Consider the following 22,480-nt stretch of genomic DNA (forward strand, 5'->3'; position numbering starts at 1 on the left):
TATTTTTTCTTTAAATTGAGCTTTTTTTAGTAAATAAAAAAACGTTGATATTATTAATTATAAAATATTTATAAATTTGAAATGTAGTTGTAAAAATTTTTTTTAATTTTTAAATTACGACATTTATAATTTAAAATGTGAAAATTTTAATTTTAAAAAACGTAATTTAAAATTTTAGTTTATAAGAAAAATTATAAAATGCATTATAAATTTAGTTTTTCTTAAATTTATAAATTACGAGATTTTTTATTTAAAATGTGAAAATTAATTATTTTTTTTAAATAGAGCCTTTTTTAGTAAATAAAAAAAGTTCATATTAATAATTATAAAATATTTATAAATTTCAAATGCATTTGTAAATTTTATTTTTTAATTTTTAAATTACGACATTTATAATTTAAAATGTGAAATTTTTAAATTTAAAAATCGTTTAATGAGGCTTTTTTTATTAAAAATGTGAAAATGTTAAATATTTCTATTTTTTTTATGAGGTAGAATTTAAAAGAGAAATAATAAAAAATTTTAGGTTAAAAGAGAAATAATAAAAATTTTCTAAATTTGAAATGCAATATAATGTTTTTTTGAAATTTATGAATTACGACATTTTTTATTTAAAATGTGAAAATGAAATTGTATTTTCAAAATAGAGCTTTTTTATATGAAATTGTATTTTAAAAAAACGTTCATATTAATAATTATAAAATATTATAATTTTGAAATGCATTTGTAAATTTTTTTAAAATTTTTGAATTAGGAGTTCTATATTTCTGTTTTTTTAATGTAGCATTTTCTTTTTGGTAGAATTTAATTAAATTTTAGTTTATAAGGAAAATTATAAAAAATTTCAAAATTTATAATGCATTTTAATGTTTTTTTGAAATTTGTAAATTACGACATTTTTTATTTAAAATGTGAAATGAGATTTTTTTTTGTTAAATAGAGCTCTTTCTATTAAATAAAAAACGTTCATAGGACTATTTTTTAAGTATTTATAAATTTGAAATGCATTTGTAAATTATTATTTTTTTTTGAATTACGACATTTAAAATTTAAAATGTGAAAATTTTAAATTTAAAAAACGTTTAATGAGGCACAAGACTCGCTCGACTTATCAAATTAATAAGACATTTTGTATAAGACTCGCTCGACTTATCGAGTTAATACACAAACATAAACCTACTAGTCAACTATTGGAGTTGGACATTAAAGATTGACTAGTGACATGGTTGGTGACCAAAGCTTGAAGTTGACTAGACACTTTGGGACAAGCAAGTTCTTTAGAAGGAAACTAGGTTTAAGCTTGGGTAATCATCCCTAATATATTGGGAAATTACTAATGATAAATCATCCTTTAACTATTTGGCAATTAGTAAGGATCGATTCTACTAGGAAATAAGTTGAAGGCATATGTCCCCTATTAGTCAATAGATTGATTAGACTAAGCATGCATGATAAGGCTATAGCTTGGAAATGCCTAGATAGTGGCTTAGTCCAAATCTTCAATATCCCTTAAGAAGACATGAAATAGTGGCTTAGACCTTAAGAAGACATGGAGTTGCAAATGTCTAATTCTTCTAAGTTATGCATAGACTCTAGCATAACTGAAAAAAGAATATTACAAGATTGAGAATATTTGGATGGGTCTTCAAGAACTCGAATATTACAGTCTGTGCCTATAAACTGTTTGAGATTCTTATGCTATCACTATGGCATGCTTTAGATCTAGCACTTTGATCATGTTTGTTGTCTAGTTCCATAATTCATCTACTTCTCTTATATGTATAAGAAGAAAGAAATACGCCATAGAGAAACTGAAAGTTTAACTAGAATACCTAACATTCATTGCACATGGGACTCTAGTGGATCTATATTCATTCCACATTCATGCTAATATATGCAAGTGTTTTGATCAACTATAGACCTAAGTTCAAATAGAGCCTGTTAATGACTGAATCTCTCCTAATCATCCCTTAATGATCATAGATAAGAGACTTAAGAGAGAGAGAACTCCATAACCTTCAAGAGTCGACATTTGAAGCATCCCATTCCATGTTGTTTGTGTTATACAAAATGTCTTGAACCAAGTGATGATCTATAGGAATGGCCAGTAGTTGAGGTGGATTGCCCAACCAAAATAGATAATATTGAGAAGGCTTAATTATTTTCTCAAAGTTCTCGCTTTAAAAGGTCTGTAGTGTGAACCCGCTCTCATTTTTAATGTGTAGTCCGAGAAATACTAGATGCGCCTTGCTTGTGTATCGTTCAAAGTAATGTATTAGGTATCCTTCTATCTCCTCCATATCTATTGCAAACCCAAGGCAGTAAAGCATTCAAAGGTCTTATTAACCAAACCTCTCCACTATCTGTCCTTAGTATAGGGGCCATTAGTGGACAATGTGGTCCTTACACCACATGTGGAAAAGTTTCATATTGGATAAAAAGTGAAAAAAGGGAAACATATAAGGAGAAAATATTTGAGACATCTAAGTTTTAAAATGCAACGACTAGAGTGAAAAAATTCTAATCAAAATTAAGAATTATTAATAATATTGATTAATATTGAGCCACACATTTGGCCCATCTACCGGTCGGTAGGTGCATAGGATCTACCTCATCAAGGAGTACGTACAAATAGTTTTCATTGCGTAAATAGATTATAAGTCATATTGAATAGAATATTATTTTCATTACCCAAATAGAATATTAATTTCCATGTGTTTTTTTTGTGCATGCGCCAGCCAGCGCACAGGTTCTAGCACCACTATTCATATGCAGATAGAGATGCTGAGAGCTGAGATGAGGGCACTGCAGGATGCTAGGGCACCCCCTCACTTGGTTGCGAGCCTGGATTCAGTTATTGAGGCTCTGAGTCGATTGGAGACAGTTGAGGATGTTGTGGATAGCTTTCAGGCACAGGCCGAGGCGGAGATCACTGGTGGTGGCTTGGATTGGAGAGCGATTCGACAGTTGTTTGAGCGGGAGTCACATCACAGGGAGGCCTTGGACGACATGTTTTGGGATGGTCACACCGAGGGCCAGCGACCACGATCAGGGCTCCCCTTGCATATTTTACGGTGTAGGCACCCCATCATAGCAGCACACATTTATCCGAGATATCTTGCTGCGAATGGTGGTCGGTTGCCTCACAACCGCCAGATAGCGAGGTCGTTTGCCATGCAGCTTTATGCTGAGTTTGTCCTTGGTCATCGGGTGGACTACCTCAGTACCCGTCCAGGATCAGGAGCGGGACGTGGTAGGATGGGGCGCCAGGAGCGGCAGATTGTAGGTGTTCGGCGTCGACGCGAGGGACCAGAGTTGCACACCATCCCTGCACCGGCATTGCGAGCGGTGGGAGGACAGATTAGGGGGGATGTTCATTCAGTGGCATCATCCTTGCAGCACATGGTCTCGGCCCTATCGAGATCTATTGCGATTCCACCTCCCCCACCTCGATCATCGATGGAGCGTCCCACATCTACACCACCTCCCACATCTACGGCGCCTCAGCACGAGTTGGAGGCTCGAGACAGACGGATTTTTTTAGGGGATTTTTTTCAAAAATGGAGTTAGACTTGTCCTCTGCATGATTTTGCTGTTATTTATTATGACTCAGTGTTTAATTTGTCTGTTATTGTTAACAATACTTGTGCTAATTGGTGATCAAAGAAAACAAGACCTAATTATTTGTCATATTCGAACCACAATCACATGTGCCTTCCAAATCACAATCGCATATGCCTTCCAAGTTTCTAAGGACTATTTCAATTTCCTTAATATGACATTTGCCAATGCACCAATCTAATTATTATGCATGTATAAAAGATAATGAACATAAAGAAGAGAAATCAACACAATTGGCAATTAATGCATGTATACGGGAATACAAGGAAGGTGTAGCATGCTAGCCCACCATTTTATTTCACTATTTTCTTTTGCATTTAGTGGTTTATGTACAAGAGAAAGGATTGGCGGTTGGTATAAGGAAAAGTGTTGGTATTTGGTTTATGTAAAAAGAAAGGGTTGTTGCACAGGCTATGCACCAAAAAAATATATACATATTAACAATCCCACTTCTCCCTTTTAAACTCCACTCATGTATGGGAGTACAAGGAAGGTGTGACATGTTAGGCCACAATTTAATTTTACTATTTTCTTTTGACTTTGGTGGTACGCTAACGTGTAGTCGTGCTAGTAGGGATTGCTTCTACGTCGCGCAAACCAAATCAGTTGGAGACCAAATCTTGCGTCGATGTATGTCTAGGGTAGCCTAAGAGGCGTGTGAAGTTTCGTCCCCAACAGGGTTTAGGATTTAGGGTCCAGGGTTTAGGGTTTAGGGTTTGGGGTTTAGCCGTGCTAGTAGGGATTGCTTCTACGTGGCGCAAACCAAATCAGTTGGAGACCAAATCTTGCGTGGATGTACGTCTAGGGTAGCCTAAGAGGCGTGTGAAGTTTCGTCCCCAACAAGGTTTAGGATTTAGGGTCCAGGGTTTAGGGTTTAGGGTTTAGCCGTGGTAGTAGGGATTGCTTCTACGTGGCGCAAACTAAATCAGTTGGAGACCAAATCTTGCGTGGATGTACGTCTAGGGTAGCCTAAGAGGCGTGTGAAGTTTCGTCCCCAACAGGGTTTAGGATTTAGGGTCCAGGGTTTAGGGTTTAGGGTTTAGTCGTGCTAGTAGGGATTGCTTCTACGTGGCGCAAACTAAATCAGTTGGAGACCAAATCTTGCGTGGATGTACGTCTAGGGTAGCCTAAGAGGCGTGTGAAGTTTCGTCCCCAACAGGGTTTAGGATTTAGGGTCTAGGGTTTAGGGTTTAGGGTTTAGGGTTTAGCCGTGCTAGTAGGGATTGCTTCTACATGGCGCAAACAAAATCAGTTGGAGACCAAATCTTGCGTGGATGTACGTCTAGGGTAGCCTAAGAGGCGTGTGAAGTTTCGTCCCCAACAGGGTTTAGGATTTAGGGTCCAGGGTTTAGGGTTTAGGGTTTAGGGTTTAGCCGTGCTAGTAGGGATTGCTTCTACGTGGCGCAAACCAAATCAGTTGGAGACCAAATCTTGCGTCGATGTACGTCTAGGGTAGCCTAAGAGGCGTGTGAAGTTTCGTCCCCAACAAGGTTTAGGATTTAGGGTCCAGGGTTTAGGGTTTAGGGTTTAGGGTTTAGCCGTGCTAGTAGGGATTGCTTCTACATGGCGCAAACAAAATCAGTTGGAGACCAAATCTTGCGTAGATGTACGTCTAGGGTAGCCTAAGAGGCGTGTGAAGTTTCGTCCCCAACAGGGTTTAGGATTTAGGGTCCAGGGTTTAGGGTTTAGGGTTTAGGGTTTAGCCGTGCTAGTAGGGATTGCTTCTACGTGGCGCAAACCAAATCAGTTGGAGACCAAATCTTGCGTCGATGTACGTCTAGGGTAGCCTAAGAGGCGTGTGAAGTTTCGTCCCCAACAAGGTTTAGGATTTAGGGTCCAGGGTTTAGGGTTTAGGGTTTAGGGTTTAGCCGTGCTAGTAGGGATTGCTTCTACATGGCGCAAACAAAATCAGTTGGAGACCAGATCTTGCGTGGATGTACGTCTAGGGTAGCCTAAGAGGCGTGTGAAGTTTCATGCCCAACAGGGTTTAGGATTTAGGGTCCAGGGTTTAGGGTTTAGGGTTTAGTCGTGCTAGTAGAAATTGTAAAAATGTATGCATTTGTCCTTCCACGTGGGGAGGGTGGAGGGGGAAGAGGTAGAGGTGGAGGCCAAAATGTAGGTGGCTAGGGGAAGGGCGGAGGCTAGAGGTAGGGGAGCGGATGAGCATGGGGGGACAATGGAGGTGGGGGTGGGGGTGGAGGTGGGATGTAGAGGTAGAGCTGGAGGTGGATCAGTGGTGGCAGCGCGAGCTCGAGCTCTAGAGGCTCTCTTGCGCTCACGAGCCTTTCGCTTGCGCTCCTCGTTAATGAGATTTGGGGGGGGGTTCCTACATCTTTCACGTCTACTAGCTCTACGGCTTTGAGAACCCATTCTCAATGAAAGTAGGATGGAAGGTGTGACAAAGTGATGAGGAGGCAAGAATGGCTAAGAATGGGTGAAATGAACCAAAACGTGGTGTCTTATAGAGAGCCTCAACTCATCCACTAGATTGCTCTTAGATTGCTCTTCATTATTATTGGTGGAGAGGTGCTAAGATTGATACTAATTGGCTTAGTTTTGGTGGAGAGGTGCCGCGATTAGATCTTATACCTCGATCGAGGTATACCTCGATCGAGGTATTAAGTGCATTGCGCATGCATGTATGTATGAACCTCGGTCCTCGGTCACATACCTCGAACGAGGTATTCTATGCCTCCCCCATCATACATACCTCGATCGAGGTATTGTATGCATCCCCCATCATACATACCTCGATCGAGGTATTGTACGCATCGCACATCGTCATGTGTATACATCTTGCTGATGTGGCACCATGCATGGTCATGATGTGGTAATATAGTCTCTTCCTGCATGGTCATGATGTGGTACTGGGCATGATGTGGCATGATGAGTTGGCATTCATGAGGTGGTAGATGACATGGCAAATTGCGGTGGAGGATTGGTGACGTGGCCAGGAGAGGAGGTATGCCAAGGTGGCATTGTGTGATCACATGGCTGATGATGTGGAATGATGAGGTGGCACATGTGGCAGCACGTGTGGCAATGTAAGGTGACATGGCAAGGAGTGATGTCACATCTGCTTGATGAGATGGCACCACATGGTCTAACAATGTGGCATGGTTTTGATGACTCAGCCTTCCACATGGGCAGCATGCAAACTCCAAAGGCTTGCCACTAGGATCGGTGATGCTCCTAGCCTACATCACCAAGCCTAATACCAAGCCTACCTTGTCTTGGTATTAGGCTTGGGTGGCCCTTTTTCCCCCACAAAAGGGAGATTTAACTCTTGGAGGCCATATCGTACGTTTCCCTTACTCAAATTTAACCAAAATTTTTTCCCCTTATTCATCATGCATAGGACTAAAAATATTGACATTTTTGAAATGTTTGGTTATGTTTGAGAATTACTAGATTTATTTTTAATATTCTTTGTTGATCCTCTAAGGAGTAAAAGTAAAAATTAAACTTCAATCTTCCTAAATCTAACCGTTGGATTTGGGATTTGATGATTCAACCACACACCCTTATGTGCCTACTAACCTTCCACCGAATTGGATTTGCTTAATTATTCAAAATACTAAAAAAATGTGGTGTGCTACTAAAATGCATGTATTTTATGACTTTATTTATTATAAATAATTATTTATAATTAGATAAATCATTCAAAAAATTACCAATAAATCAAGTTAAGCTCTACATAATGCAAAGAGACCACTTACAAAGTTTCAATAACATTTAATCTAAAATGAGTGAGAAATTTAGAATTTTATATGACACTCTTTGTTCGTGACAAACGTGTGACCACCCTGGAACCATGCCGTGTGACACAAAGAAATTTTTTGTGTGTGCATCGAATTTTCAATCAGACTATACGATTGTGTGCACAATAGCAAGTGTGATGTTGTGTCAGAAGACTTCAAAGACTAGATCCATAGGGAAGTAGGTGAGATTTGCATTTTTGAGTGCTAAAAAGCTTGTTTTTCCACCTCCTTAGGATTGGGGAGTGAACAAAAAGTGGACACCCTTAGCTTGCTACCACCCACAAACCAAATCAATTGGACACCAAATCTTGCGTGGATGTACATCTAGGGTAGCCTAAGAGCCGTGTGAAGTTTCATCCCCAACAGGGTTTAAGGTTTAGGGTTTAGTCATGCTAGTAGGGATTGTAAAAATGTTCGAATTATACCTTCCACGTGGCGCATACCAAATCAGTTGGACACCAAATCTTGCGTGGATGTACATCTAGGGTAGCCTAAGAGCCGTGTGAAGTTTCATCCCCAATAGGGTTTAGGATTTAGGGTTTAGGGTTTAGGGTTTAGTCGTGCTAGTAGGGATTGTAAAAATGTATGCATTATACCTTCTACGTGGCACAAACCAAATCAGTTGGAGACCAAATCTTGCATTGATTATGTCTAGGGTAGCCTAAGAGCCTTGCGAAGTTTCATCCCCAATAGGGTTTAGGGTTTAGGGTTTAGGGTTTAGTCGTGCTAGTAGGGATTGTAAAAATGTACGCATTATACCTTCCACATGGTGCAAACCAAATCAGTTGGACACCAAATCTTGCATGGATGTACATCTAGGGTAGCCTAAGAGCCGTGTGAAGTTTCATCCCCAACAAGGTTTAGGGTTTAGGGTTTAGTCGTGCTAGTAGGGATTGTAAAAATGTATGCATTATACCTTCCACGTGGCATATACCAAATCAGTTGGACACCAAATCTTGCGTGGATGTACATCTAGGGTAGCTTAAGAGTCGTGTGGAGTTTCATCCCCAACAGGGTTTAGGGTTTAGTCGTGCTAGTCGGGATTGTAAAAATGTACGCATTATACCTTCCACGTGGTGCATACCAAATCAGTTGGACACCAAATCTTGCATGGATGTACGTCTAGGGTAGTCTAAGAGCCGTGTGAAGTTTCATCCCCAACACATAAGTCCACGTGCGTATTTCATTAGTACGTGCGCCATTTTTCATATGTAGTCGTGCTAGTAGGGATTGTAAAAATGTATGCATTATACCTTCCACATGGCACATACCAAATCAATTGGACACCAAGTCTTGCATGGATGTATGTCTATGGTAGCCTAAGAGCCGTGAAAATTTTAATATCCAACAAATAAGTCCACATGCATATTTCTTAGTATGTGCGCCATTTTTCATACGTAGTCGTGCTAGTAGGGTTTGTAAAAATGTACGCATTATACCTTCCATGTGGCGCATCCAAATCAGTTCGAGACCAAATCTTGCGTGGATGTATGTCTAGGGTGGCCTAAGAGTCGTGCAAAGTTTCATCCCCAACAAATAAGTCCGCATGCATATTTCGTTAGTACGTGCGCCATAGCTTTGTCGCAGTCGTGCTAGTAGGGATTGTAAAAATGTACGCATTGTACCTTCCACGTGGCGCATACCAAATCAGTTCGAGACCAAATCTTGCGTGGATGTACGTATAGGGAGTCTAAGAGCCGTGTGAAGTTTCATCCCCAACAGATAAGTCCACATGCGTATTTCATTAGTACGTGCGCCATTTTTCATACATAGTTGTACTAGTAGGGATTGTAAAAATGTACGCATTATACCTTCCACATGGCGCATACCAAATCAGTTGGACACCAAATCTTGCGTGGATGTACGTCTACGGTAGCCTAAGAGCTGTGCAAAGTTTAATCTCCAATAGATAAGTCCACATGCATATTTCATTAGTACGTGTGCCATTTTTCATTCGTAGTCGTGCTATAGGGATTGTAAAAATGTACGCATTATACCTTCCACGTGGCGCATACCAAATCAGTTCAAGACCAAATCTTGCGTGGATGTATGTCTAGGGTGTCCTAAGAGTCATGCGAAGTTTCATCCCGAACAGATAAGTCCACACGTGTATTTCATTAGTACGTGCGCCATAGCTTTGCCACAGTCGTGCTAGTAGGGATTGTAAAAATGTACGCATTGTACCTTCCATGTGGAACATACCAAATCAGTTCGAGACCAAATCTCACCTGGATGTATGTCTAGGGTGGCCTAAGAGTCATGCAAAGTTTCATCCCCAACAGATAAGTCCACACACGTATTTTGTTAGTACGTGCGCCACAGCTTTGCCACAGTCGTGCTAGTAGGGATTGTAAAAATGTATGCATTATACCTTCCACATGGCGCATACCAAATCAATTGGAGAACAAATCTTGCGTGGATTTATGTCTAGGGTGACCTAAGAGTCGTGCAAAGTTTCATCCCCAACAGAACTGTCCACATGCATATTTCGTTAGTACGTGCACAATTTTTCATACGTAGTCGTGCTAGTAGGGACCAACAGATAAGTCCACATGCGTATTTCGTTAGTACGTGTACGAATTCTCTTAGTCACATTTTTAAAATGTCCTAAAGCACAAAACAAATTACAACATTACTACTAATAAACAATTTTTTGTTTTACAAACACAATAAATCCCATTGAGAAGACATCAGACATCATGTATAAAATAGAATCTAATACAATGATGTGTATGAATGTGTATACAACCATCAAAGTGAAATACAAAATATGAGTCCATGAAAATTACAATGGTACGGTCACATAGTGAGCCTATACATATCGAATACAAAAATGTGTAATCAACTAGTGATACCCAATAAAAATCAATGTGATCAACTGATGATCCCAAAAAATATGATATGTAATGTGCTACTCCTCAGGACCAGCTCTCATTCCAATAGTTGCAAGTATGCTCTCGTGATTCGCCATTGCAAGGCGCCATCATGGAGTGGACGTCGCCTTGCGAGTGCGACCACAACTCAAAGTAATCTTGATCCCAACAACAAGATGAGAATACATGTATGCCTCCTGATCCGCCATGTACTCCTGGAACTCAATATAGCGACCACGCCTCTGTATCTGCTAAAAATAGTGGCCACCTATGATCATGCTATGAGCATTGAAGTGCATCCCATGCCCATCCACTGTATCCTCATTCAGCACACTCTTCAACATAGAGCATCGCAATAAGTAATAATCCACACACTCCTCATTACCCTCCGAAGCAATAACCGTGAAGATATCACCAATACACAAAATATCTGTAAGCTGGTCATAATCTCTAGAGGAACTAAATCCTGCATCCTGATCATCATGTACCTCCTCCCAAGGCTGGAAGGGAGAAAGCACTCGCCGTACCCATGGATCGGCCCATGGTATCATGGAGCACCCTCCCCAATCATCATCAATGCATGCTAAGCAAAAACATGCAAACCGTCGAGAAAAGATCATGGGGTGAGACTCACCTATGCTCCTGATGGAATGGAAATCAAGAGTGCCAGACACTAAACGACAATCAAAAGGCCTAGACCGATCAAGACTCCCAATGTCCATGCACCAAAAATACCAGCTCACCACCCTATCATCACGTGACTGAAACAAGGAGATAGCACTAGTGGATAAGTGCTGGCTGCACCACCGCACCACATCATGTGCATCCTTGAAGCGATCGGCACTGTGACGCAACTGGTATCGACACAAAGCACGCTTCATGCAAGCACCTCCACCATAGTGCTCTCCCTTACCGTGCCCTGTCTCGAAGTAGCTCCATGTGATCGGAATGCCTGTCTCACGGTGCCATGTGCAGAACCAATAAAACTGTCTAGCGGATTTGAACTGACCACCATAGCCGTCTGACCAGATCCAGTGCTGCTGCCATGTGACACCATGATCCCTCAAGAAACTATCATGCAAAGTGAAGCAATGCTACACAAAATGGGCATCATGCGATCGATCATCACTAATGTAGAAGTGATACTCTCGCACAATGATGCGTGAGTCCATGGTGCTACCAATGTCATCCACATGAGCCTGTGCATGACGATAGCTAATGTGCACAAATATAGCAACCTGCAATATGGCATTGAAGAAAAATATGACTATTGAAATACTTCAATATAATGAGGTGGGGAAAAAATCAATACTCAATCACACGTCACCTGTTCAGAGAAATAATACTCCGATTGGATCTCGTGCTGTGGTGCAAAGGTGTAATTCTTTGCAGAGTCCACCACTGAGACAACCACCCCTATAGGAAATGTCCTCAAACATGCACGGAATTGACAATCCTCCCATTTCGCAGTGTGCGAGTGGCGTATGTAACGGTACAGCTTCCCTCCAAAACTATCAATGAATACAACATGTGGTGTCTCCTTCCCCACAAGATGCAAGCTCCTCGATTGTGGTACTGTACTCATACTGCTACCAACATAAAATTGTTTAAGGATTATGAATATCCTTCAAATCCAATGGGCGAAGAAAATTCTCAAAGTCTAGTTTAAATAGTCCAAAAAAGCTAATTATAGCCTTTTCTTTTACCTCGAGGGGGTCACTATGTATAAACCCTCTATATCACGTGCATTCAAGGCCTATATTTAAAGTCCCTTATTTGTAAAAAATTTCATTAATAAAATGTACCCCTTTTCTATACAAATCTGTAAATTTTTTCCAAAACTATTTTAAATAGTCCCTTATGTATATTTATTTATGATTTAAAAAATCCTTCTGTTGAACTCACGTGATAGGGTTACATATGATGAGTGACCCCCCCGAGTCTTTTACAGCTTGACTTCCAGAGTGCTAATGCTCTATCATACAAAAAGCTGCTAACATCATAAGAACAAGAGTATAATCTCAAGCTAAGATCTAAGTTATCATCTAGTTTATTACGAAGCTTATTCTTCAAGTAACCGAGAGTACTAAAACACCTTTCATCCTCAATTGAGCCAAGAATAAAGGTTTGACATAAATTTGCAAGCTTGAAGTACTCAAAAATGTTATCTTGTAGGAATGTACTGCGAGAGAGCTCGTTCCAAAGCGGAACCATTGAACCTTGCATTTGAACATTTTCCATTAAATTACTTTGCTGATGCATGACTTCTCCAAAAAGGGAAGACTGTGAATAAAGCTTTCCAAGATCCAACAAACCATTGTACTTTATATTGTCCATGTCAATGTCCCATCCAAAGTGTTTTTTGAGAGCATCCAAATGATTCTTTAGACTTGCTTTGATACTTTCATAAGATCCATTGACCCAAAAACGTGGAAATATGATGGTAAATGCTTCCATTAGGTCATTTCGTGGAAACCTACTTTTGATCTCATCTACCATTGCACTTGCAACTTCACTAAGGGCATTTTTCACTGTTTCTACTTTCTTCAAAAAAGCCTCCTTTTTAATGTATTGTAGTCTTTTGTGTCATTTGTTTTCTCTCATCATCTTGAAAACATGATTGTTTGCACGAAGGCAAACATATCCTTCCTGGTCACATGTTAAAAGAGAGTAATCCCCATCTAGGTCTATTAAACTTTTCCAATCTTTAAACAATTTCTCATCTTGAAACCTAGAGCTTAACTTCTTATCGTATGCTATTGTTATACTCAAATTAGTGAGTTTTATTGCCTTGACATATTCATTGATATAAATATCCTTCGATTGAGAGATTTTACTCAACATATTCATTTGTCTAAAAGTGGAATAATTTCACACAATCCCAATATCGAATCTATGTTGGTCAGTTTATGATACAAAATATCTGCCTTTTCAACCTCTTCTTTTGCCTCCATATGCATTAAATAGACCAAATTCTTGTATTCATCCCATAATCTTTTCACTGGCTGAACCAAAGATATCCATCTAGTATCCACATTCTTCAAAATCTTCCTCCCTTTTGTACCCACTGCTTCTACAATAACTCTAAATTGATTGTATCTTTTTGGACTCTTGCAAAAGTAAGAGTAGCTTTTTTAAACCAAAGTCTCGATTCGTTGTGCTGATGGAAATATGGACACAACTTTGTAAGCTAGATTTGTGTGATGAGCCATACAATGTATCCCAACACAGTAAGGACCATATTTTGTTTCTATTTTTACAGAGACACCATTTCGACAACCTTGCAAACCTGAAGCACCATCACATGCAAAACAAACAAGTTTCTTGGCCATCTCAAACTCTGTCATGCCTCCATACTCTTTTAAAGCTTGGTGGATCAAAACTTGCACTAAGTTATTAGCATTGGATTCTGAATCAAGTCTGTATACATGTAAAAAATATGGTTTTCTCTTATTGTTTTCTACCACGTACAAATGCATTCCCAACCATGATGTAGTATCCATAGCTGTGTACTCATCCAATGACACAAAAAAAAAGTCTGCAAGTTTTAAAGTCTCCTTTAAATCATCAATTATGACTTGGTTCATGTGGTTAGCCATATCAATTGCACTACTCCTTGACCAATACATACTTGCCAAATTAGGAACATCCAAAAATTGAAGATATGATTGGTAACCTGAGAAGTCTATTAGTGAGTGGCCTTGCTTCAATATTTCCATGATAGTTGAAAATTGCACTATCTTTTCTCTATCAACCTGATCATCGATACATTCCCATAGCTTTTTCAATGATCCTTTACTTTTATTTCTACTAGACTCTTGTGCAAGCAAGAACTTATTGTACTCAATCTCATTTTTTAAGTGGCGGATATTTTCCTTGTCCCATTCTTTGATCACTTTCTTTTCATTACTTGTACCTTCTACGGTCTTGTAAACCTTCCCACAATACTTCTCAATCATATCAATCTTCAATTGTAACCGTGCCTCCTTTTTCCTTGCCCATGTGCATATTTTACAAATGGCCCACTTTGGTACATCCCCATTGTCCACTTGTTCTACGCCTAACCAAGGATATTTGGCTAGCTAATCTTCTTGAAAATTCCTACGAATATCCCAAGCTCTCTTCCTCTTCTGCTTACTTGAAGAGTTGCAATTTTCTGATGCATTCTCAATGGTTTCTTCAGTTGGTGTTGACATTGATGATACTATTTCTGACATTTTTCCTCTTTCCAATCCAGTTAAATCCACTACCTCATTATTTGTCAATGATGTGCCGGCTGATGAATTTTCAATTCCAATTGCATTCCCTTGATTACAATTTTGTGATCCTGTCTTCCCTGCTTCGAAGACTTCAAAACTCAAATCCCTGTTAAAACTATCATCGTTAAGTAGTGATCTAGAACATTGATTTCTAGCATGATGCATTGTTAGCTATATCTAAGGACTTGGTCCTTGCATGGATGTACGTCTACGGTAGCCTAAGAGCTGTGCAAAGTTTAATCTCCAACAGATAAGTCCACATGCATATTTCGTGAGTATGTGCGCCATTCTTCATACATAGTCGTGCTATAGGGATTATAAAAATGTACACATTATGCCTTTCACGTGGCGCATACCAAATCAGTTCGAGACCAAATCTTGCGTGGATGTATGTCTAGGGTGGCCTAAGAGTCATGCAAAGTTTCATCCCCAACAGATAAGTCCACACGTGTATTTCGTTAGTACATGTGCCATAGCTTTGCCATAGTCGTGCTAGTAGGGATTTTAAAAATGTACGCATTGTACCTTCCACGTGGCACATACCAAATCAGTTCGAGACCAAATCTCGCGTGGATGTATGTCTAGGGTGGCCTAAGAGTCATGCGAAGTTTCATCCCCAACAGATAAGTCCACACACGTATTTCATTAGTACGTGCGCCATAGCTTTGCCGTAGCCGTCTGACCAGATCCAGCGCCGCTGCCATGTGACACCATGATCCCTCAAGAAACTATCATGCAAAGTGAAGCAATGCTACACAAAATGGGGATCACGCGATCGATCATCACTAATGTAGAAGTGATACTCTCGCACAATGACGCATGAGTCCATGGTGCTATCAATGCCATCCACATGAGCCTATGCATGACGATAGCCAATGTGCACACACATCACCTATTCGGAGAAATAATACTCCAATTGGATCTCATGCTGTGGTGCAAAGGTGTAATTCTCCGCAAAGTCCACCATTGAGACAACCACCCCTGTAGGAAATGTCCTCAACATGCACGGAACTGACGATCCTCCCATTTCACAGTGTGCGAGTGGCGTATGTAGCAGTACAGCTTCCCTCGAAAGCTGTCAATGAATACAACACGTGGTGTCTCCTTCCCCATAAGCTACAACCTCCTCGACTGTGCACCACCATCTAATGTCAAAGTACTGTACTCATACTGCTGCCAACGAACCATCTGCACATCATAAGTATCTAGTGCAACTCGTGGCACTCTAGCAAAGTCACCACACAAAGTACACCTGCCTTCCACACAATCAAGGGAGTGGAATAAAGCATCACCATCGCGTGTACACAATATGGAATGAATGAAGTTGCGAGGGCTAGTAGGAACCACTCCCTTATGACCATCAAGGGAACGGAATAAGACATACATCAATCCAAAATCCACATGGTAGCAACAACAGCATGTGTCACACTCCTGAGAGCATCGCACAAACCATGGCCTACATCGCTCAAATGACCTCTGCCCAATCCTGAACTCCGGGTGCGCCTCTACAAACTGAGTGTACAACTCAGTCTGGGTACACTCCAAAAAACATGCACCATGCTCAATGTACACACCGCATGACACACTCTTCCGCAATGCCTTCTTGAACACCGGGGATGCTCTGCAATGCTCCTCCCAAAACTATTGTATGAAGGACCTAGTGGAATCATCCAACAATCAATCACTGCGAGGTGCACGACCACTCGAAGCCCAAAGAGCATCAGTCTCACTATCCTCTAGACTCTGCCTCCTAATCATGCCTGCTCGCAATGTACATAGTGCAATCTGAAGAAGACGTGAAGCGGTACGTACATGGCCTATCATATGAGGTCTACTAATGGCAGCCACAATAGCACGACGTGCTATCAAGGCATCATTGAAGTTCCTATGCTTAATAGAAGCATAGGAACGTCGAACACTGCTAAGGACCTCGCTAGATACAACCCTATCTCTATGTGCACCAAGACCAGCAAGCCTCCTACACTCTACCAAGTCAGGGATGTGAGAAGAGAAGACTGCGAAGCTGGCGTGAGGTCACAAAAAAAAGACTGCACAATCTTGCTAGTACGACGATAGATACTGGACTTCAGCAAGTCACATCGTGAAGCAGCACTGCTGCTGCAAGGTGGGGCAAGGGGATCAATGGGAGATGGTAGGGTGGACGGGGGAAGGGAGGTGCCAAGCAGATTGGGGGGAGGGGGAGGGGGGAGGGTGGAGGGGGAAGAGGTAGAGGTGGAGGCCAAAATGTAGGTGGCTAGGGGAAGGGCGGAGGCTAGAGGTAGGGGAGCGGATGAGGATGGGGGGAGAATGGAGGTGGGGGTGGGGGTGGGGGTGGAGGTGGAGGTGGAGGTGGGATGTAGAGGTAGAGGTGGAGGTGGATCGGTGGTGGCAGCACGAGCTCTAGCTCTAGAGGCTCTCTTGCGCTCAGGAGCCTTCCGCTTGCTCTCCTCATTAATGAGATTTGGGGGGGGGTTCCTACATCTTTCACATCTACTAGCTCTATGGCTTTGAGAACCCTTTCTCAATGAAAGTAGGATGGAAGGTGTGACAAAGTGATGAGGAGGCAAGAATGGCTAAGAATGGGTGAAATGAACCAAAACGTGGTGTCTTATAGAGAGCCTCAACTCATCCACTAGATTGCTCTTAGATTGCTCTTCATTATTATTGGTGGAGAAGGTGCTAAGATTGAAACTAATTGGCTGGAATCCAACGTTAATTTTGAATATTTGCATTGTTTGATTTTATTCCAGTTTTGTACCTTCAAATACCTCGATCGAGGTATGCTATGCCCAGGTCATATACCTCGATTGAGGTATTCAATGCCTCACGCAGGTATAAACCTCGATCGAGGTACCCCTCGGTCATATACCTCGATCGAGGTATTCTATGCCTCATGCAGGTCATATACCTCGATCGAGGTATTCTATGCCTCGTACATCGTGATGTGTATACATGTGGCTGATGTGGCACCATGAATGGTCATGATGTGCCAATATAGTCTCTTCCATGACATGGAAAGGTGATGTGACATGATGAGTTGGCATTCATGAGGTGGTAGATTGACATGGCAAATTGAGGTGGAGGGATTGGTGATGTGGCAAGGTTGATGAGGTATGCCAAGGTGGCAAGGTGTGATGACATGGCTCATGATGTGGAATGATGAGGTAGCACATGTGGTAGCATGTGTGGCAATGTAAGGTGACATGGCAAGGAGTGATGTCACATCTTCTTGATGACATGGCACCACGTGGTCTAACAACATGGCATGGTTGCAAGGCAAAAATAGATGACTCAGCCTTCTGCATGGGCAGCATGCACACTCCAAAGGCTTGCCACTAGGGTCGGTGATGCTCCTAGCCTACCTCACCAAGCCTAATACCAAGTCTACCTTGTCTTGGTATTAGGCTTGGGTGGCCCTTTTTCCCCCACAAAAGGGAGATTTCACTCTTGGAGGCCATATCATACATTTTCCTTACTCAAATTTAACCAAAATTTTTTCCTCTTATTCATCATGTGGAGGACTAAAAATATTGACATTTTTGAAATGTTTGGTTATGTTTGAGAATTACTAGACTTATTTTTAATATTCTTTGTTGATCCTCTAAGGAGTAAAAGTAAAAATTAAACTTCAATCTTCCTAAATCTAATCGTTGGATTTGGGATTTGATGATTCAACCACACACCCTTATGCCACCTACTAACCTTCCACCGAATTGGATTTGCTTAATTATTCAAAATACTAAAAAAATGTGGAGTGCTACTAAAATGCATGTATTTTATGACTTTATTTATTATAAATAATTATTTATAATTAGATAAATCATTCAAAAAATTACCAATAAATCAAGTTAAGCTCTACATAATCAAAGAGACCACTTACAAAGTTTCAATAACATTTAATCTAAAATTAGTGAGAAATTTAGAATTTAATATGACACTCTCTGTTCGTGACAAACGTGTGACCACTTTGGAACATGCCGTGTGACACAAAGAAATTTTTTGTGTGTGCATCAAATTTTTGATCAGACTATACGATTGTGTGCACAATAGCAAGTGTGATGTTGTGTCAGAAGACTTCAAAGACTAGATCCATAGGGAAGTAGGTGAGATTTGCATTTTTGTGTGCTAAAAAGCTTGTTTTTCCACCTCCTAAGGATTGGGAAGTGAACAAAAAGTGGACACCCTTAGCTTGCTACTTCCCTGATGTCCATGTATTTTGTCTCAACAACCTTTGGAATTTTAGCTCTTAGATCCTTTGTTGGTGTCGCATCTGCATCCATTGAAACCAACCACTTTCTAGCCCATGTCTTATCAAGGAGTTGACACTACAAGGCATAGGTTCTTTTCCGAGAGAACCATCATCTAAACCATTAATTGCTCTACCTTGGGCAGTGGACTACAAGGCCCTTTTCTTGATGTCCATATATTCTATCTCAACAATCTTTGGAATTTTAGCTCTTAGATCCTTTGTTGGTGTGGCATCTGCATCCATTGAAACCAACCACTTTCTAGCCCATGTCTTATCAAGGAGTTGACACTACGAGACATAGGTCCTTTTCTGATAAAAATACTGATCTTTTTTACACTAACAGGTTTTTTTTCAACAAGCGCAAAGGTCGTTATTTATGTCACGATAAGTATAAAAAAATAACGGTAGCTATATAAGCGTCGCTATATAGTGACACTAGTAAACGTTGCTATATAGCGACGATTAACAGAAGCTTTAAAAAAACATTAGTGGGGCTAAACAGGACCACAACAAACCCTGTTTTGCCCCACTAATGTTTCTTATTTAGTAATTACAAAAGAATGTTTTTTATTACAAAATTTCCCTTATGGAAAGGGTGATACAAAATCACTCAAACGAACCGAGCGACAGAAGCATATACATGTCGAAGATATACAACATTGTTTGTTACAAAATTACCCTTTCCAAAAGAGTGATACAAAATCACTCAAATGAGCCGATATACAAAAGCATATATATGGCAAAGTATATGCAAACTACTACTATTACTACTACTCATCCGAATCATTGTCCTCATCCTCGTCCTCATCTTGCTGGCTTGATCCTTGGCCCTCATGAGCTGCATCTGATCCCTGGCCCTCGTCAAAGTCGTGTAAGCCTAATCCCTCATCAGCACCGCTCACCTCTGCTGAGGGGACATTCGAGCTTTGATTCTAAGAGTGAAGCCATATTAATTGGAAATTAGATTAGAACTTAAAGAATAAAATATTTTAAAAAGTGAGATTACAAGTAGGAGTAGACTTATACTATGTGAGCAACCACCTCAGCCCAATCGATCATTGCTCCCATTGCCTCCTGCTCAATAAACCACGGCTTTGTTCCTACGCAAAACGCCCGTCTCGTCTCTGTGTCTATAGGAAGAGGACCCATCGCAGCTTACTATGGATCCACTTTATGAGAGTTAGATAAAGTGCATGCAATATGTAGTAAAACAAATAGAACAATACATTAAATGAGAAGAACTAGACTTACCACGATTGCCTCGAACGCCAACCGTTCGCCTGCACCAAAGTGCGAAGTACCTACAGAGTCCAGCCATCTCCTTGCAACCCTCCTCTAGCCCTCGAACATTTCGGGATGGTCCCTGCTTTGCTTCTTGAAAAACTTCCAATTAGCTTTGTCTGCCCAGCTGAGTTTAGCCTTCCCCTTTGCAATGGAAGTACGCATGGTTGACCTACAATGCTTCAAGACCAAACCCATGCGCTCTCGCATGTAATTCTCATTGAACTCCAATTTGGGGGGTTAGGGTATTTTCTTTTCAATTCATTGATAATTGCCTACTTCTTTTGGTCATCTTGGTACCACCAATCAGTAGCTATGCCACTCCTAAAGTGGTGGCTCATTAACTGCCTCATGGTGGCCATCACTGCTACGCCCTTTTTATCTTCTATTATTTCTCCAGCAGCCGTGATTTGATAGGACAGGTCCTCGATTGGGTAAGGAGGACTCATGGTAGTAGCAGAGCCAGAGCGAGTGGTGTTTGTACGAGCACTTTTGGAGTGAGGAGTAGCAGTGGGATTAGGAGAGGGCAAGGGACCTGACTGGCACTGGGTCTTGGGACCAAGTGGAGACCTATAGGGATGTGAGTGTGCTGACTCATCTATATCTCCCGAGTCAGCACAACATAAGCGACCCCTCCTACTCTTCCTTTCCTTATGATGGGCACGCCCAGGTGATGACCCCTCAGTTGAAGGGGCTAGAGGGGACAGATGGACACTAGGTCCAATCATCAGTGTAGGAGAGAGATTTATTGAGGTCCTCTGGGATAACAGAGAGAAGAATCTCGTTGCCTCTGCATCGGTCATCTGTGCGATAAACTCGTCGAGACTCCTGACAAAGCCATGGGCTTCTAGCAAAGGAGTTCCCCGAGGAGTAGTCATAGCGCTACGTCTGAGAGGAGTCGGGCCAGGGGTTATAGTCGTAGGGGTAGGCCCTTGATGTGTCACCTGAGTGGAATCAAAGTCCTCTAAAGAATAGAGATCATGATGTCTCCTCCTATGATGGTTTTTGTACTCGTCGGATGTGAGACGTGATCCCATGTCTAATTTGGGGGGATTGGACAAATGTAGACACAAACATGAAAACGAAAAACAAAAAACAAGAGCAGGTAAGAAGTGAAAAGCATATGAGGGAAAGCATATGCATAAGAGAAGGAGAAGCATAAGAGAAGCAAAAGAGAAGGAGAAGCATAAGAGAAGAAGAGGGGAAAAGAAGAGAAAGAAAAGGGGAAAAGAGATTGAAAGAGGGGAAAAGAACCAAATATGCATAAGAGAAAAAAGAGAGACAGCATATGCATAAGAGAAAAAGAGAGAAAGCACATGCTTATGCTTATGCATAAGCATATGAGCATATGCTCCTGCATAAGTATAAGCATAAGCATAGGCATAGGCATAGGGATATGCTTTATGAAAATAAGAGAAAAAGAGAGGGAAAAAGAAGAGAAGTAAAGGAGAATGAGACATATGCTCATGCATAAGCATAAGCATAGGAGAAGAAAAAACATATGCATAAGAGAAAAAGAGAGAATTTAGCATATGTTTGAAAGAGGGGAAAAAGAGATTGAAAGAGGGGAAAAAGAAGAGGGGAAAAGAAGAGAAGGAAGAGGAGAAAAGAGATTAAAAGAGGGGAAAAAGAAGAGGGGAAAGAAGCATAAGCATAAGAGAAGGAAGAGGGGAAAAGAGATTAAAAGAGGGGAAAAAGAAGGGGGAAAAAGAAGAGAAGGAAGAGGGGAAAAAGAAGAGAGGAAAAGAGCATAAGCATAAGAGAAGGAAGAGGGAAAAAGAGCATAATCATAAGAGAAAAAGAAAGAAAGCATATGCTTATGCTTATGCATGAGCATATGAGCATAAGAGAAAAAGAGAAAAAGCATAATCTAAAGACTTATGAATGAGCATATGAGCATATGCTCATGCATAAGCATAAGCATAGGCAAATGCATATGCTTATGAAAAGAGGAGAAAAAGAGAGGAAAAAAGAGAGTGAAAATTAAGAGGAGGAAGAGGCGAAAAGAGATTGAAAGAAGGGAAAAAGAAGAGGGGAAAAGAGCATAAGCATAAGAGAAGGAAAAACATATGCATAAGAGAAAAAGAGAGAAATATTATGCTTATGCTTATGCATGAGCATATGAGGGAACGAAAATAACAAAAGGAAAAAAGAGAAAGCACTTTCTTACCTAGAAATGTCCCGCTCAGTGTTTCATGCTAGACTGGCCCTACAAAAGAGAGGAAACATACCATTTTCTAGATAACTAGTTGGAGAAAGGAGGAGTTTAGAGAAGCAACTTCTCAAAGGGATTGGATTGAGAAGACAAGCATAAGCCTACAAACAAGGAGAAAGAGGAGGAAGAGAAATACCAAAAAGAGAAGAGGTGAGTCTTCTTTCTTTCACCAAATCTCGTTTTTTATCCTTAACCTTTGAAAATCAAGCATGAAAATTAGC

Source organism: Dipteris shenzhenensis, chromosome 23 (genome assembly GCF_047967505.1).
Source record: "Dipteris shenzhenensis isolate YYH24624 ecotype China chromosome 23, Dip_SZ_1.0, whole genome shotgun sequence".
Lineage (NCBI taxonomy): Eukaryota > Viridiplantae > Streptophyta > Polypodiopsida > Gleicheniales > Dipteridaceae > Dipteris > Dipteris shenzhenensis.